Source organism: Accipiter gentilis, chromosome 11, assembly GCF_929443795.1.
Source record: "Accipiter gentilis chromosome 11, bAccGen1.1, whole genome shotgun sequence".
NCBI classification, from domain to species: Eukaryota; Metazoa; Chordata; class Aves; order Accipitriformes; family Accipitridae; genus Astur; species Astur gentilis.
Window position 1 is genome coordinate 23,277,802 of NC_064890.1, and position 14,629 is coordinate 23,292,430.

General features: G+C 48.5%; 1 protein-coding gene across 8 annotated transcripts in view; it reads right to left on the reverse strand.

Moving 5' to 3' along the window:
* Positions 1-8,284, reverse strand: part of PLXNB2 (plexin B2) — a 269,974-nt gene extending 261,690 nt beyond the window's left edge. For 3 of the 8 annotated variants that reach the window (XM_049813973.1, XM_049813976.1, XM_049813966.1), the window contains exon 1: positions 6,606-6,703. The gene's annotated coding sequence lies outside the window, so the exon portion shown is untranslated. Of the gene's footprint in view, positions 1-5,047; positions 5,064-6,211; positions 6,562-6,605; positions 6,704-8,198 lie in introns of those variants that run through there. The other 5 variants (XM_049813971.1, XM_049813967.1, XM_049813970.1 and 2 more) reach the window with 4 other exon arrangements.
* Between the last annotated feature and the right edge of the window lie 6,345 nt (positions 8,285-14,629).

Genomic DNA, 14,629 nt, shown 5'->3' on the forward strand with positions numbered 1-14,629 from the left:
AGGAGAAAGACAGACAGACAGAAAGGAGAAAGACAGACATATCTGCAACATAAAAACTGTGACTGTCAAGTAATACAAAATCCATTCACTGCAATTACCAGAATCATAGAATGGTTTGGGTTGGACAGGACCTTAAAGATAATCTAGTTCCAACCCCCCTACCACAGGCAGGGACACCTTCCACTAGACCAGGTGGCTCAAAGCCCCATCCAACCTGGCCTTGAACATTTCCAGGGATGGGGCATCCACAGCTTCTCTGGGCAACCTGTTCCGGTGCCTCACCACCCTCACAGTGAAGAGTTTCTTCCTTACATATAATCTAAATCTATCCTTTTTCAGTTTAAAGTCATTACTCCTTGTCCTACCACTACATGCCCTTGTAAAAAGTCCCTCCCCAGCTTTCCTGTAGGCCTCCTTGAGGCACTAGAGGGCTGCTATAAGGTCTCCCTGGAGCCTTCTCTTCTCCAGGCTGAGCAACCCCAACTCTCTCAGCCTGTCTTCACAGGACAGGTGCTCCAGCCCCCTGATCATCTTCATGGCCCTCCTCTAGACTTTGTCCAACAGGTCCATGTCCTCCTTATGCTGGGGGCCCCAGAGCTGAATGCAGTACTCCAGGTGGGGTCTCATGAGAACAGAGTAGAGGGGCAGAATCACCTCCTTGGACCTGCTGGCCATGCTGCTTTTGATGCAGCCCAGGATACATTGCCAGGTCATGTTGAGCTTCTTGTCAACCAACACTCCCAAGTCCTTCTTCTCAGGGCTGCTCTCAATCCACTCATTGCCCAGCCTGTATTTGTGTTTGGGATTGCCCCAACCCATGTGCAGGACCTGGCACTTGGCCTTGTTGAACTTCACGAGGTTCACATGGGCCCACCTCTCAAGCCTGTCAAGGTCCCTCTGGATGGCATCTCTTCCCTCCAGTGTGTCGACTGCACCACACAGCTTGGTGTCGTCAGCAAACTTGCTGAGGGTGCACTCGATCCCACTGTCCATGTCACCGACAAAGATGTTAAACAGTGCCGGTTGCAATACTGACCCCTGAGGAACACCACTCGTCACCAGCCTCCTTTTGGACATTGACTGTGAACTCTCCGAGTGTGACCATCTAGCCAAATCCTCATCCACCGAGTGGTCCGTCCATCAAATCCACATCTCTCCAATTTAGAGACAAGGATGTTGTGCGGGACAGTGTCAAATACTTTGCACAAGTCCAGGTAGATGACGTCTGTTGCTCTTCCCTTATCCACCAATGCTGTAACCCCGTCGTAGAAGGCCACCAAATTTGTCAGGCACGATCTGCCCTTAGTGAAGCCATGTTGGCTGTTGCAAATCACCTCCTTATTCTCCATGTGCCTTAGCATAGTTTCCAGGAGGAACTGCTCCACGATCTTGCTGGGCACAGAGGCGAGACTGACTGCCTCTGCTTTTTACCCGTGGCCTTAAATTAGTGATGCTAGTTAAAAAGAAAAGCAAGTGAAACACTAGAAATAAGGTTTTAATTAGGTAACTAACTTTTTGAAGATGACACAGTTCTACTGAATAAATCAAAACTACTAATTTCACTTGTTTCCAGCTGTTTACCTGAGGGCAGGTGGTGGAAGGCAGCATGTCAAAAATGAACCCAGAAAGGCAGAAACTCAGAAGCTAACCACAAAGGTGGAGGAAGGTTGGAAGCACCTCAGAAAGCGCTGGGTGGACTGTGTCTACTGACGAGTGCCAAGGCTTTCAAGCCTGGGGAGTTCAGCATGGAGTTAATCATCAATTCACATTGGCACTGGCTCCCAGAAGCCAAATTCCAGAGAGAAACTGAGCGTCCCAATGAGCATGTGGCTGGTGACCACAGCTCTGGTGACACATTCCTGGGGACAAACTGTGCCCCATGTTATGGCAGTCTCAGGCTGAGCAATTGAGCAGAGGCTCATGATCAAGTTGGCTCGGAGATTTTTCTGATAATCATTACCAACATCTGTTAAGCACAGACACTTTTGGACGTTATGACAAGAAGTCTTCCCTCAACTATCCGAGACGGAAACTCGGAGAGATCCAAAAGCTATGTATTTCCAGAGACTTAACTACAGAGACAGAAACAGAAATACTTGATGGTAACAGATAACAAAATTACTATCTGTCTAAAGAAAATAGGTCCCAACTCTGCATGGTCCCCTGAGCAGCTCTCCAGTCTGCCCCGTTGCTCCAGGGCTTAGACAAGCACGTGCCCTCTCCCTCCTCCATGTACGCTTTGGAGCCCCCAGGGGCAAGGACTCCATGGCCTCTTTTTGTAGCCAGATCTGAGCAATTTTGTAGACAGTTAGAGAGCTTTTTGTACCACTAAGCCACTGATAGTTAGATAGAACAGCTATTTTCAACTTGCTATTTCCACTTTGTCTACATGGGTTTTGACCAAGCAAAGAGTAGGCCATTAAACCACTTACTATCCAAATATTAGTTGTTGGATTTTTAGGATTTTTTAACAGACGCCACCCTCCATGACTTACTTAAGCTGTGTTGTTCTATTTTTTTTTTTAACAAGGATTAACAGACCAATGTCAAGTCCAAGCTAGCCTCATACTTATAATTCTTAAAGTAATTCTCCACTAATTCTAGCTACCCCTGGCTTTATTATAGCTAATAATAGCCTTTTTCTTTTTTTTTGTTCTAACGGTAGCCATTTAAATAGAAGAGGATCCCCCCCACTATAAAGCTGAGCTTCACAACTTCCTATGGTGCATGAGAAAACCTGCAAGAAAAGCCGAAATAAGTATCCACTACTGAGTTGAACTAGAAGATAAAGGTGAAGAAGTAGGAGGAACACCACATTGGGGTTGTTTGTTTACTTAATTCCATCTTAATTATTTAGACTCTCATCTCACTAACAGCTGTGCAGGTGCTAACTTTACTTCAAGAAGGACCTACAGTTTTTGTTTGCATAAATCAAGTACATTTAATCAAGTGCACATTAGCTCATCAACACATTGGATCTGATGAGGAATTGCATAAGTGACAATGCCAAGCTATTTTGGTGAATATTCATTATATCGCTGCGGAACAGTCTGACTGGAGGAGAGTGAGAACAAAGTGACAGTAAAAGAACGGTAGCAATTACTTTACTAGCAGTTAACGTGCCATTAACTGCTTGCTGGCAAGAGCTTAAAGTTGCAAACCCCAGCTTAAGCTTGTTACCTTAATTTTACAATTGTAATTCAATATTCAGAATGCAACACTAGTGTAATAAATATTCCCATTCAGTGCTTCATACAATAAATAATTTAAAAGTGTATTAAAAGTTCCAAATTATAGCCGTAACAGAAATACAAATGCTTAATATTACATCTTCATAAAAATAAATAAATGTGCAAACCATTTTCTCAAAACCAAGCCAGAATCCAAACCCCTTAGCAACAACTCACTGGAATTTTTTTGTTCTTAATAGGCATTCATGAAGAGATCTCCCTTCAAAATGTAATTTGTTCTTAGGGAGCTTCTGCATGCAAGGCAAACAGCTCCCAGTTTTGTAAAAAGCCTTTATCCTACTTACAACAACATCTGTACAAAAATTCAGGCAGAAGAGGGCTGTGCCCTTAGTGAGTATATTTCACATAATAGGTCTTTAAGTTAGATGAAGAAAGCAAGGTTTGGCTAAAAGAAAAACCCCTGCGGTCACTTGCTAATTCCCAAAACGGATGAAGGAGAGGAAGAGGAGGGCTGTTCAGGTGCACCATCTACTACATCCTTCTGAAACCCAGAACCCCGCGTGCTGTGGCCGACCTTATCGAGAAGGTCACACAAGCTCATCCTGTGCAGAGCTGCCTCCCCGCTACCACTGCCCAGAGACACGGTACGAGGTAGCTCGCTGAAGTCACTTTTGCCATTTCAGAAGAACGTAGGTGCTTATGGGCTCTGGTTTACAATTGCAGCTCGATTTAGCTGACCCCAGCTGTTTGCCTTGTCCCTCCGCCAGGACAGAGAGACGAACAGGAGGCTCATGCTACCGAACTTCACAGCATTACACACTAACATGAACAGCCATAAAACACCATTTACATTCATATGCCAGGCTGTAAACTCTAGCAGATTCAAAGTCTGATGGAAAACAAGTCTGAATGGCAGAGTAACCTCTGGCAAAGGGACAGGATGAACAGCTGGATGCTTCAGCTCCTGGAGCGCAAGTCAGAGTCACCAGTGTATTTATTGTGCTTTCCTTCCCACATTGCGGACGATCCAGGAGTATCAAAGAAGTCTGATTAGCTGTAGTAACAGACTCTCACGAGCATCCAAAGCTTCAGGTGCATGTTTTGAGGGTTCATTGTACTACAAAACACAGCACCACATTTTGGTGGGTTGACCCCAGCTTCTTACAGTTATGTCAGATAATTTAAAAAGCTTTTGGTACTAGGAAGCCACCATTCAAACTCCTTTCCCAAACACCACTGCCATTTACTTTCTGTGTTGGTTTAAGTAACATATCCTAAGAAAGATAACTTTTTCTACTTCACCTGCAATCAGACTAGGTTCCCACCAGGGCTTCAGACCCACAAGTACTCAAGGCAAGGAGGACAAGCCACACCAGGCTCGGAAGCAGACTTCCTCCCTTTTGTTTTGGCTGGAAGCACGCTCTGGCTTTTCCATCGCAGGCAGCAGCCCCTGTACCCAACTGCGCTGAATCTGTCTTGCAACCCAAGAGGCAGGCTGGGCATCAAGCGCCAGCCCAACGTACATGTGTTATCTCACTCCCTAGCTCACAGAGAATGGGTCACCCAGCTGATTTGCCTACAGCATGGTATGCAATCCTGCTCCTGCAAGGCCAGTTATATGTTTCAAGCTTTGGAAAGGGGGAGGGGGGGAAAAAAGAAAAAAAAAAAAAAAAAAAAGAGGTTTTTCAGCCCAGCTCTGGGGTTGACGCCTTCAGAAGAGAACTGTAAAGCAAGCTGAAGCCAGTCGGAGGTACATACCAGCACCTATTACTTACCAACCTGCGCTTCCTTCTAGATGCCATTGTAATGAGAACATAAACAGTGAAATAAGCATACCTCTCCCTTGAATGAATTACCTATTCAGAGTTCCCTCTGGTGTTCAATAAGCTAATCATCACATTCAAGGTAAGAGCGTTAGTTACAAAAGCATCAAGTTCCCTCACAAGCAAGTTATCGTTCGACGCCAAGCTCGGCGATAGGGACGGGACCGTGGCGGTGTAATTCACGGACAACAAAGGCGATGCTATTTTCCCTGAGATTTCAGAGACCAAACTCACACTTCCTTCTTTGTATACAATTCACCCGAGCGTCCCATTATACCCAGAAAGGGCCCAAATCGTTATTGATCCCTCCTGTCTCCGGGTGCCACCGAGACTGACCGACGCAGTAGTCTCGGAGAAGGCAAAGTCACAAGTCGCAGGTACAGCCCAGCCAAACAAGGCAGGCGGAGGTGTGCTGCAGCTCCGGATAACTATGCCTTGAGTCACAAGCCTCTCCAGCCCGGCACTTTCATTCGCCCGCACGAAACACGAGCAAAGTACGGTACGTCTAATTAGCACTTTGGAAAGAAAGTTTAAGGCTGCCCCTGCAAAGAGACGAAACGCCTCTGCGGGAAAACCCGAACGGGCTCCCGAGCCGGCGGTGCGAAGCGGGAGCGCGGGGCCGGGGTCGGCGCCGGGCCAGGGCTTGCCGCGGCACCGGGGCCGCTGACCCCCGCCGCGCCGAGGGCGTTGCGAAACTCCCGGGAAGCGCAACCACCACCACCACCACCACCCCCCCTTCCCGAGCGGGGCTGCGCGCCGGCGGCGGGCAGCGGAGGGAGCCGGCTCCGCCGGGCACCGGCGCTCCCCGGCAGCCGGGCGGCAGCAGCCAGCAGCCAGCCGCCGCCGCCCCGCGCCCCCCGCCCCCGGCCCTGCGCGGCTGCCGGGGAAAGGCGCTCCAAGTCCGGAGCCGCCGCTTGGGAGCCCCTTAACCAGAACCATCTGGGGGGCGGGCAGCGCGGCGGAAGCCCCCTCCGCCCTGCCCCGCGGCCGCCCCGGCCCCGGGGGCCGCAGCCGAGGAAGGGGGGGGGGGGGGGGGGGAAGTTGCTCGGCCGCGATTCGGCAGCTCCCGAGCGGGGCGGGGGGACGGGGACGACGGGGAACCTGGCCGCGAAATCCGCTCCCCCCCCCCCCCCCGCCCCCCAAATCCTCATCCCCATCCCGAGGCGCGCAGCGGCCGGGCCGGGGGCTGCGTTTTACCTTCAACAGGTGCAGGCGCCGGCGGGAGGGAGCCCCGCGGGCGCGGACCGTCCGAGTTGCCCGAGCGGGAGCGGCGGCGCCCGGGAGCCCGGGGCGGGCGGCGGCGGGCTGGGCAGAGGCGCTACGGCAGCCCCCGGCGGCCGCCCATGCTCCCGGCGGGCCCCGCCGCCGCCACAGCTGCCGCCGAGAGTCAGCGCGAAGGCGGCAGCGGCCACCTCCGAGAGGAAGGAGGAGAGCGGCGGGGAGCGAGGGAGGGGAAAAGCAGAGCGAGAGAGGAGAGAGAAACCGCCCCGAGAGAAATTAATCGTCACATGACGGTCGCGATCCGCCGCCGCCCCCCGACAGCCGGAGCCTCCGCCGGGGAGCCGGGGAAAACTGCGAGGAGGGGACACACCTGTAGGCGCAGCACATATCCGCTGTGAGCACAATGCGAGACAGGAAACTGAAAAAACAGCCCAGGGAAGGAGAGAGGCTCCCGTTCGTCCCTCCTTCCCTCCCTCCCTCCGTCCTCCTCCTCCTCCTCCTCTCTCCTCTCTCCACCCCCTGCCCCCGGTCAGGATCCGCTTGCAGCGCTGTCTCACGCAGGGAGGTCCAGGCGGAGGGCCGGGAGGAGGCAGGAGCCGCACTTTCTCTCCCTTTTCCCTTCCCCGTCTCCGCTTTGTTTTGCCCACCAGCCAGGCAGAGCCGGCGCGGCGGAGCGGGGCCACCCGCGGGGCCGAGCGCTCCCGGGGACCCCCGACCTCGGGGCGGAGGGGGGGGGGCCGGCCGGGCCGGGCCGGGCCGGGCCCGCCTGCTCCAGCGCCGGGGGCGGCGAGCCCCCAGCCACCCGCGGGCGTTCCGCGGCGGGGAGCGCAGTCCCGGGGCCGGGGAGCGGCGGCGGGACTGCCCGGGCGGCCGGGGCCGGCGCCTCTGGGCAGCCTCTGCCCGCGGCCGGCGCCGGCCTCCGCGGCGCTCCCCGGGGGTCAGGGGGCACCGCTGGGGAAGGGTCTCCTTGCCGCTCCGTAGCGCAAGGCCTTGGGGTACCTGGCGTGTTCCGGCGGTGTTTCGGGGACGCTCCTGAACGTGTAGGGAAGAGCGCAGTTTCCAGCCCTCGTCCCCCGAGCAGAGACTCCTGGGCTCCCAGAGGTTGCCTCTCTCCTTGCGCGCCCTGCCCTGTCGTTGTGGGGCCCAAAATATGTCACTGGCAACGTTTTTAGTGAACTTGAAGTACTCCAGGGTTTATCCCGCTCAGGTAAACTCTCTGTCATCACAGTTTCTGAAGGTCTTTTCTCCCTCTCGGGCACTCGTGCTAAAAAGCACCTCTGCTAAAAAGCAAATTTCTCCCAGAAAGACGCCAACAGGAGCTAGTGCAGAGCCCACTCCCCGCCTGCGTGTGGGCACAGCATCACCTTGCTTTAGCATCATGATCGTCTCTGCATTCAGATGTCAAATTTGTCTCAACTGTAAGTAATGTAGGGATAATCTATTAAAAAGAAGGAGATCTTAGAAGAATGGCTCAGGTAAGCTTTGGGCAAGTTGTTTAGACTTTGTAGGCAGCTTTCCATCAGTCAAATGCGGACCAGCAGTGTTGCAAGGAGTAATTCATTAGCTGCTGTTGGCACTTTGAGTGCAGCTTCATTAAACGCTGTGTGCGTTGGGCTTCCCACTGAAACAACAGGAGAGAGCTGGACCGAAAGCCACGCTTCTCAAAGGGCACCCTGGAAGTTGCTGAAAAATTGTCATTGCATCTCAGAATGGCAACAGATACCAAATAAATAAAAATCATCTCCAAAACCTGGGCAAGAGTAAGAAGTGAGAGGCTGTTGGAGGAGATGTTAAAACCGGCTTTCAGACCTTGGCCGTGCAAAGTGCCGCCACAGTCTTAGCGGTGGGTTGGGACCATTCAAACGTAATGTGGTATTTTGTGGGGTTTTCCCTCAGGGGTTGCACTCGGGAGGCATAGTGTGCTGGCTGGGTCTCACCAGTCTGGCCCAGTTTTTGTGCTTACCTCCACCAGAAGGCTCTCGTCCCTGTTTGCCACCTTCCTTTTCTTCACCTGACTGGGCAGAGTCACTGTGAGGTGGGAAAGAATAGCTCTGATCTAACTGCGGAGCATTTCAGAAGATGCAGATCCCCCCCTCTGAACTTCTTTGCTTGCTTGCTGGAAGAGAGAAGAGGAACCTGAAGAGGAGGGAGATAGGACTTCCCTAGGAAAATTGGGTTAATCGCATCCTGCAAGCCCTGGGAGGGATCCAGGACAGGGAAACTCACAGGCTGCTAATGGGCTTGGTAAGACCTCACTTTCCAGGCTGCTTTTTCAATGTCTGGGCTTCTGGCCAGGTTGTGCCCAACCTTTTGGCAGAATGCCATGGAATTACCGGCCAGGCGGCTCTCCTTGTGCTCTGGCCTGTGAATCTCTGCCTCCTGGCACGATCTGCCCTGGGGGCTTTTGCTGGGGGCTCTGTCTCTTGTCCCCCCCACCCTGCCTGCTCCAAAGCTAGTGATCTGCTCGTCTTACTGAGGGGGGGGAAGTCCCAGGTGTGGGCCCACACCTGCTCCGTCTAATGGCCACTGGCCAGGGCTGTACTTGCTGTACTTCTGCTGTCTCATGGTGGCTGTCCCCAGGCTAAATTTAAGCCTTTGCCCCTTCCCAGCACACCATCCCTCTGGCTGGAACAGTTTCTTCCGTCTCCTGTTGCTCTGGCCTCATAACAGATTTTTTATTTTTTTTTTTAGAAACCTGCCCGTGGACATGTACAGAGCCAGAGCAATGGTGACAGTTTATTTAATTCTAAAGAGGAGCTGGTGAAGTGAAGCCGTGCTGAATCCTCATCCAGTCCGTAACAATTACCTGCTGTGCATTTGACCTTGCCGAGTGTGACGGGGATTATGAAGCTGAACTAAAGCTCAAGTTGGCCACACAGCATCCCATCCCAGGACAGCTGTCTTCTCTGCTAAGCCTCCGTAAGTTGCTGTTCTGCCAGGCACATGTAGATGTGCTAAAGCAGCAGCATGGCATATCGGCCCGTGCTTCTGCCAGCTGGGGCCCAAACATGTGCCGCAGCACTTTTGTTACTGAATTTAGTGCTGAATTCAGCTCTTGGCCCAGTTGTGAAGGTGCAAAGTGTTCACAAGATGGTCTTCTGCCTCCCGCCGTCCCTTCCTTGTCTTGGAGCCAGCACATCGTCCTTCTTCCCCGTGGAGAAGTATGTGATACAGGGAAATACCTTCCCAGTGAACCCAGATAAAGAGCTGCACATCAAAACCTGCTATTTGCAGCTGAAGGATTATTCCCCTCCCTTATCACCACCCACCAAAAAAGAAAAAGAAAAAAAGAGGTCAAATCACATGCTAAATGCAGAAATGCTTAGAAAAGAGCAATAAGCAAAGGATTGAATGATTAACAGCTTCCCAGACTCCTGGGGATCTTCACTGCCGGCATGCACTTACACATGCACCGTGCGCGGCTCAAGGGGAAAGCCTTGCTCTCGCTCTCTCTTTCTCTCTCCTGTGTAGGGACGCAGATAATGGGACTGCATGTGATCAGGACTCTAGTCCAGATTTCAATTTCCTATTTATTTCCTCTCTCTGCACTCTCTCTCCTCACCTTGTTACCACCCATTCGTTGTTATGCACGTCCTTCTGGGTTTTTTTCCCTCTGCCTGTTATTATCTTTTACACTGGATGCAACGCCTGTGCCTCTCTCCCGCTTCCCCTCCCAGCGCTGTCAAATCTCAATTTTATCTAGGGCGCAGCAATACACAGTATCCTTCCTACTGCCAAGACCTTCGAGGCCTGTAAAAAAGAGCCGAATTTCCAGCTGTGATTATTAAAAACACCTTGTTCCGTGAGCAACAGGACTAATGAAGCCATGTTTCCTGTGGCTTTGTCTCTGACTCACTCCTTGCTATAACCTCATCTCCCGTTTCTCTTTCATGTCCGATGGTACACGTCTTCTCGGTGGCGAAAGGCAGCAGCCGCTGTTGCTGGTCCACAGCAGCACGCGTGCTGCCTGCGCAGCGCGGCTGCCTGCGCTGCCGGGGCGACTGGCTGCTGCCAAGCACAGCCCTTAACAGTCGAGTTCCTCCTGCATCTCTCTCTGTTGGGAAACTAATTTGAGTCTCTAGTCAGTGATGCTCACAAACCCCTGGGAACTTAATTATCTTTGATGCTTCTACCTCTTTTATTCATTTGTTTGCAACTAGCCAACGTGTTCTGACATTTTTATGAGGGGCTGATGGACAGATAAACAGCCAGATGATTGATTATCAGCCTTTAGGAAGGAAGGTTGTGTCCCTGTGGTCATGGAGACAACCTGAGAGCAACCCAAACAGCTAAAAAAGAACCTCAAATCCTTTAAAATTATTACAATTGCACTTTCTGTGTGCAGAAAAGTTTGATTGTCTGCGTGCCTTCATGTCCGAGCAACCTCCTTACATCCTGCTTGAGGATGTCCCGCATCTCGGCTTTCTTCTGAAGGGTAGGGAGGGAGAAGAAAGGGGAAGGATTCTTCCTCATGTAAGCGGCAATGCGTCTGGGAGGAAAGGGGAAGGATTCTTCCTTGTGTAAGCAGCAGTGCGTCTGTCTGCTGTACCAGGCAACAGCTGTAGTTGAGATTCAGTCTGCCCTCGCACTGCTGCTACCGCCATGCTTTGTAAGAAATTTATATCAATAATGGGAATGGAAAGAGCACAGGAAGTAGGACACTACCTGAATGGTTTTAGTCTCTTGGTTAAGATATAAGCAAGGACTCTACAAGACTTTTTCACCCTCCATCCGATGTCTTTGGTTCTGATAGGGCACTGCATCATCTTCTGCTAGTGACTGAAATGACCCAGATATACATATTTATATTTTTACCGTCCATAAATCACCCTGGGATCTACTTTTTCTGGATGAAAAGTGCCAGATAAATCTAAGGTGTTGTTATTAGTTTTGAGAAATGTCACTGTGCACGTCCTGACTTTCATGCCCTTTGCACCAAACTCATGTGGCAGATCAATTTGTATATATTTAGGTTTTTTGGAGGGTTGATGGATTTCTCAGTGCCCATTTTCCAAAAAAGCAGAAAAAAAAAATGTTTAAGAGTAAAGTAACCTAAGGTTAATTGTGTGATTCCCTTAATTTTTCTCCTTTGGTGCTGCAAAATATATTTGAACCACCTGGAGTAGGTGGGTTTCTGTATTTTCTAACCAACCGTCACTTGATACATTTGTTTACCCCTGTACAAAATGTTACTCAGTCAGAATTTTGCTTTCACTTAGTTTAGCGGCATTTTCTGTATACTTTGCTATAGATATAAATTGCTGCACAAAGGTATGAGATAGAAGACCAGCAGGCCCTGGATACAATTTCCACGTAGAATCTGCAGAAGGCATTATATGGATGTGTGCAATGTCTATATGCATATGTAGAACTATTACAAGTAGCAGCCCTCGCAGTCAAGACTTGGTGTCCTGACATTGCCCTGGTTGTACCCAATTGTGTGTGAGCCTAGTTAAGAGATCCTCGGGTAATGAAGATGTTCGTACGGGCAATGCTTGTATTTTTTAATGCTACCTTGAATTTTCTGAGGAATTTAATTAAAAAAAAAAATCAAAATCTGATAAGAAATTTCAGCAGAAAGTTTAGTGTTGTTTCAAAATGTAGCTAAAATGAAAATGAATGTAAAATGTTGACAACTAATATTTGGCCCTGCCCTTTTTTTTCCTCCTCCTTTTTTTGTTTAAATAGACCCTTCACAAACACACACACACCTGTACATCTATATAAACCAGCCTAACCAGCATTTCCAACTTTAATTGAAGGCAGCTGCCTAGCTAAGTTCCAAAGCCACTGCTCTGCTATGACAAAGTAACATTCATTTTAACCACAGCCAAAATACTTACACTTGATGGTATTGCTTCTGCAACTGGTTGGAGAACTGGCTATTGGAAGTAGTTAATTTCTATGTGTGCTGCTATAAATATATCTATATTGTAGAAAAAATAATAGAATCTCATTATCTACTAATATTTGAACTAGTGTTATTATGGAGAGCTAGGCTGTGGGAAGGCAATTACAAGTAAGAGTACATGATTACAGTATTCTGTTCAGAAGTGGAAAATCAGATTTAACTGTTTTATCCTGGAACTAATTAATCTTTTTACATCAGTAACCTCAGATAGTGTATAATTAATATTTTCCGAACATATATTGCAGAAATTTTGTGTTTATACTATTCAAGGGTATCTGGACTATAGTATTTAAATATGCAGCTAAAATAGTAGGAGTTTAATATGGTACAACAGAGTTAGAGAAGCATTTATCATTTTAAAAGACTTAGACCAATCAGAATTCATCAATGACACCTCAGTTAAGATAGAAAAATAAAGTATTGACTACTAACACAGAGGCTGTATTTTACCTTTTTATTTCTAGGAAGATTTCCAAGATAATATGGGTATTTTAAATGACTAGCTGAGCTTCCATCATGTGATGGCAACTAATCAATAAATCATGTGTCATTGTTGTGGCTCGACATGTCAAATAGCTGCATTTCAGTGTCTGTATTCACAGGTTTTGAGGAATTTTTTTGTTGTACGTTTCTAGCTCATTAGCCCTGATTTTAAAAATGGTTATTTTCATGTCAATGCAATTGGTAGAAAAATCACGTCTTATCTGTTTCTGCCACAGGGAGGAGATGGAATGGGGTAATCAATGGGAAACTTCTGTTACTTAACACTGCTTGCTACCCCATGTGGGTTTACTAAAGGAGCTTTTCCTCATGAGCAACATGAAAAATAAATACATGGTATCCTGCTAGACACACTGGACATTTTGATGCTCATGGGAGATGGTAAAAGGATGAGAGTCTTCAAAAGCAACTTTCAGCATACATAAACGATAAGGTTTGTACTGAGGCCTGGGACATCCAACTCAAATGATTTTTGTTAGATAACGGCACAAAGATGGACTAATAGAGTTTCGATTACCCTGCCCGTCTCTGTTACTTTTCCCTACCAGAACTCCAGTGCAATCTCAATCTGCCATATGAAAACTGCCCTGCATGAGTGGGTGAAATAGCTGGTCAGCACGCATCCAAATCTGTGGTTTAAGAACAGTGGCATACAGCTGAAAAAGCATTAACCTTTGTTACGATCTCCCATTGCCATTAATCACATTTTGAGCACCTTTGCCACTGTGTCAGAGTACCTAAAGAAGTGTTCTTGATGAAGGCAGTTGGTTCAATTGGACCCAGGCCAGAATAAAGTGCTGTTTGTCCTCAGAGAGAGATGCTACAAGAACTGGCCAAACTGGAGTCAAAATGCAGTCACTGTCTTTTGTCCGCAATAAACAGCCCTCGTTCATCAGGATATTGCAAAATCTCAATGTCGTCTATGCATCAGTCTCAAAAATGCCTTTTTTTTTCATGTTTTAGTTTACTAGAAGATTAAGTTATTTTCTTCTGGACAATGACTCAGGATGTAACAACCCCCATGTTTATCACAGGCACGTCAGATAACTGGAACTCATGCGATCTGAAGTGAATTGTGAGGATTTGTATAGGTTTCTCCAAGTACAAAATGCAGATGCTTGGTTTTCTGATAGCTCTGGTTTATGTATATATATATATATATGTATTCATCAAATCTGTGCTCGTATTCCTTCCCTGGGTGCGGTGTAAGAAAGCCTGGGTCTTCACTTCCAAAGCAATTAATAGTGGAAGCTGCAGCTATATTTCACTCTAATAATTCTTGCAGAAACTGTGCTCCTCTGAGACAAGGCAGAATATGAAGCCTGGTATAAAATTTGTGAGAGCTGAACAAAATTCAGTCATAGCAAATCAACTACGGAACTGCCTTGCACAGTGGCTCAGGCAAATCAGGATTTTGATCATCTTTTGGATAGTTCTGAATGTTTCTTCCCTTCAAGAAAACTTTTACAGCATAAATACATGTCAGTTCAGATTTCTCCTAAAAAAGAGAAAAGGTTGCGATACCCAGCTGCAGCCAGGGTGGTGCCTTCTTCCAAGGCTCATTGCACAAAGAGGCACAGTTGTGTGCAGAAGTCCAGTACCAATGGCCCTCTGCAACATGTGGTCTTTCTGCTGGGACCACACCTATTGCATGACCTCATGCGTGGAGGTTCACAGACTCAGAGGTCTGGAAAGGACCTCTGAGGTATCTAGTACATACCCCTGACTTGGAGCTATATCATCGACATCTCCAGGTAAATTTTGACGCATTTGCCCATTTTCTAAAAACCTCCATTGTTGGAGGTCTGAGCATTTTGCAGGCCCATCTGAATCTTCCTTGCTGCAGATGAAATACTTTGCTCCTTATGCTAACAAGGATGCTGAAGGCAGGTAGGTCGTTCTTGCCTCTTCACAAAACCCCTTTATGTGTTTGAAAACTGTGATTATACCCTTCTCTAAGCCTACATTTCTTTACACTTCTA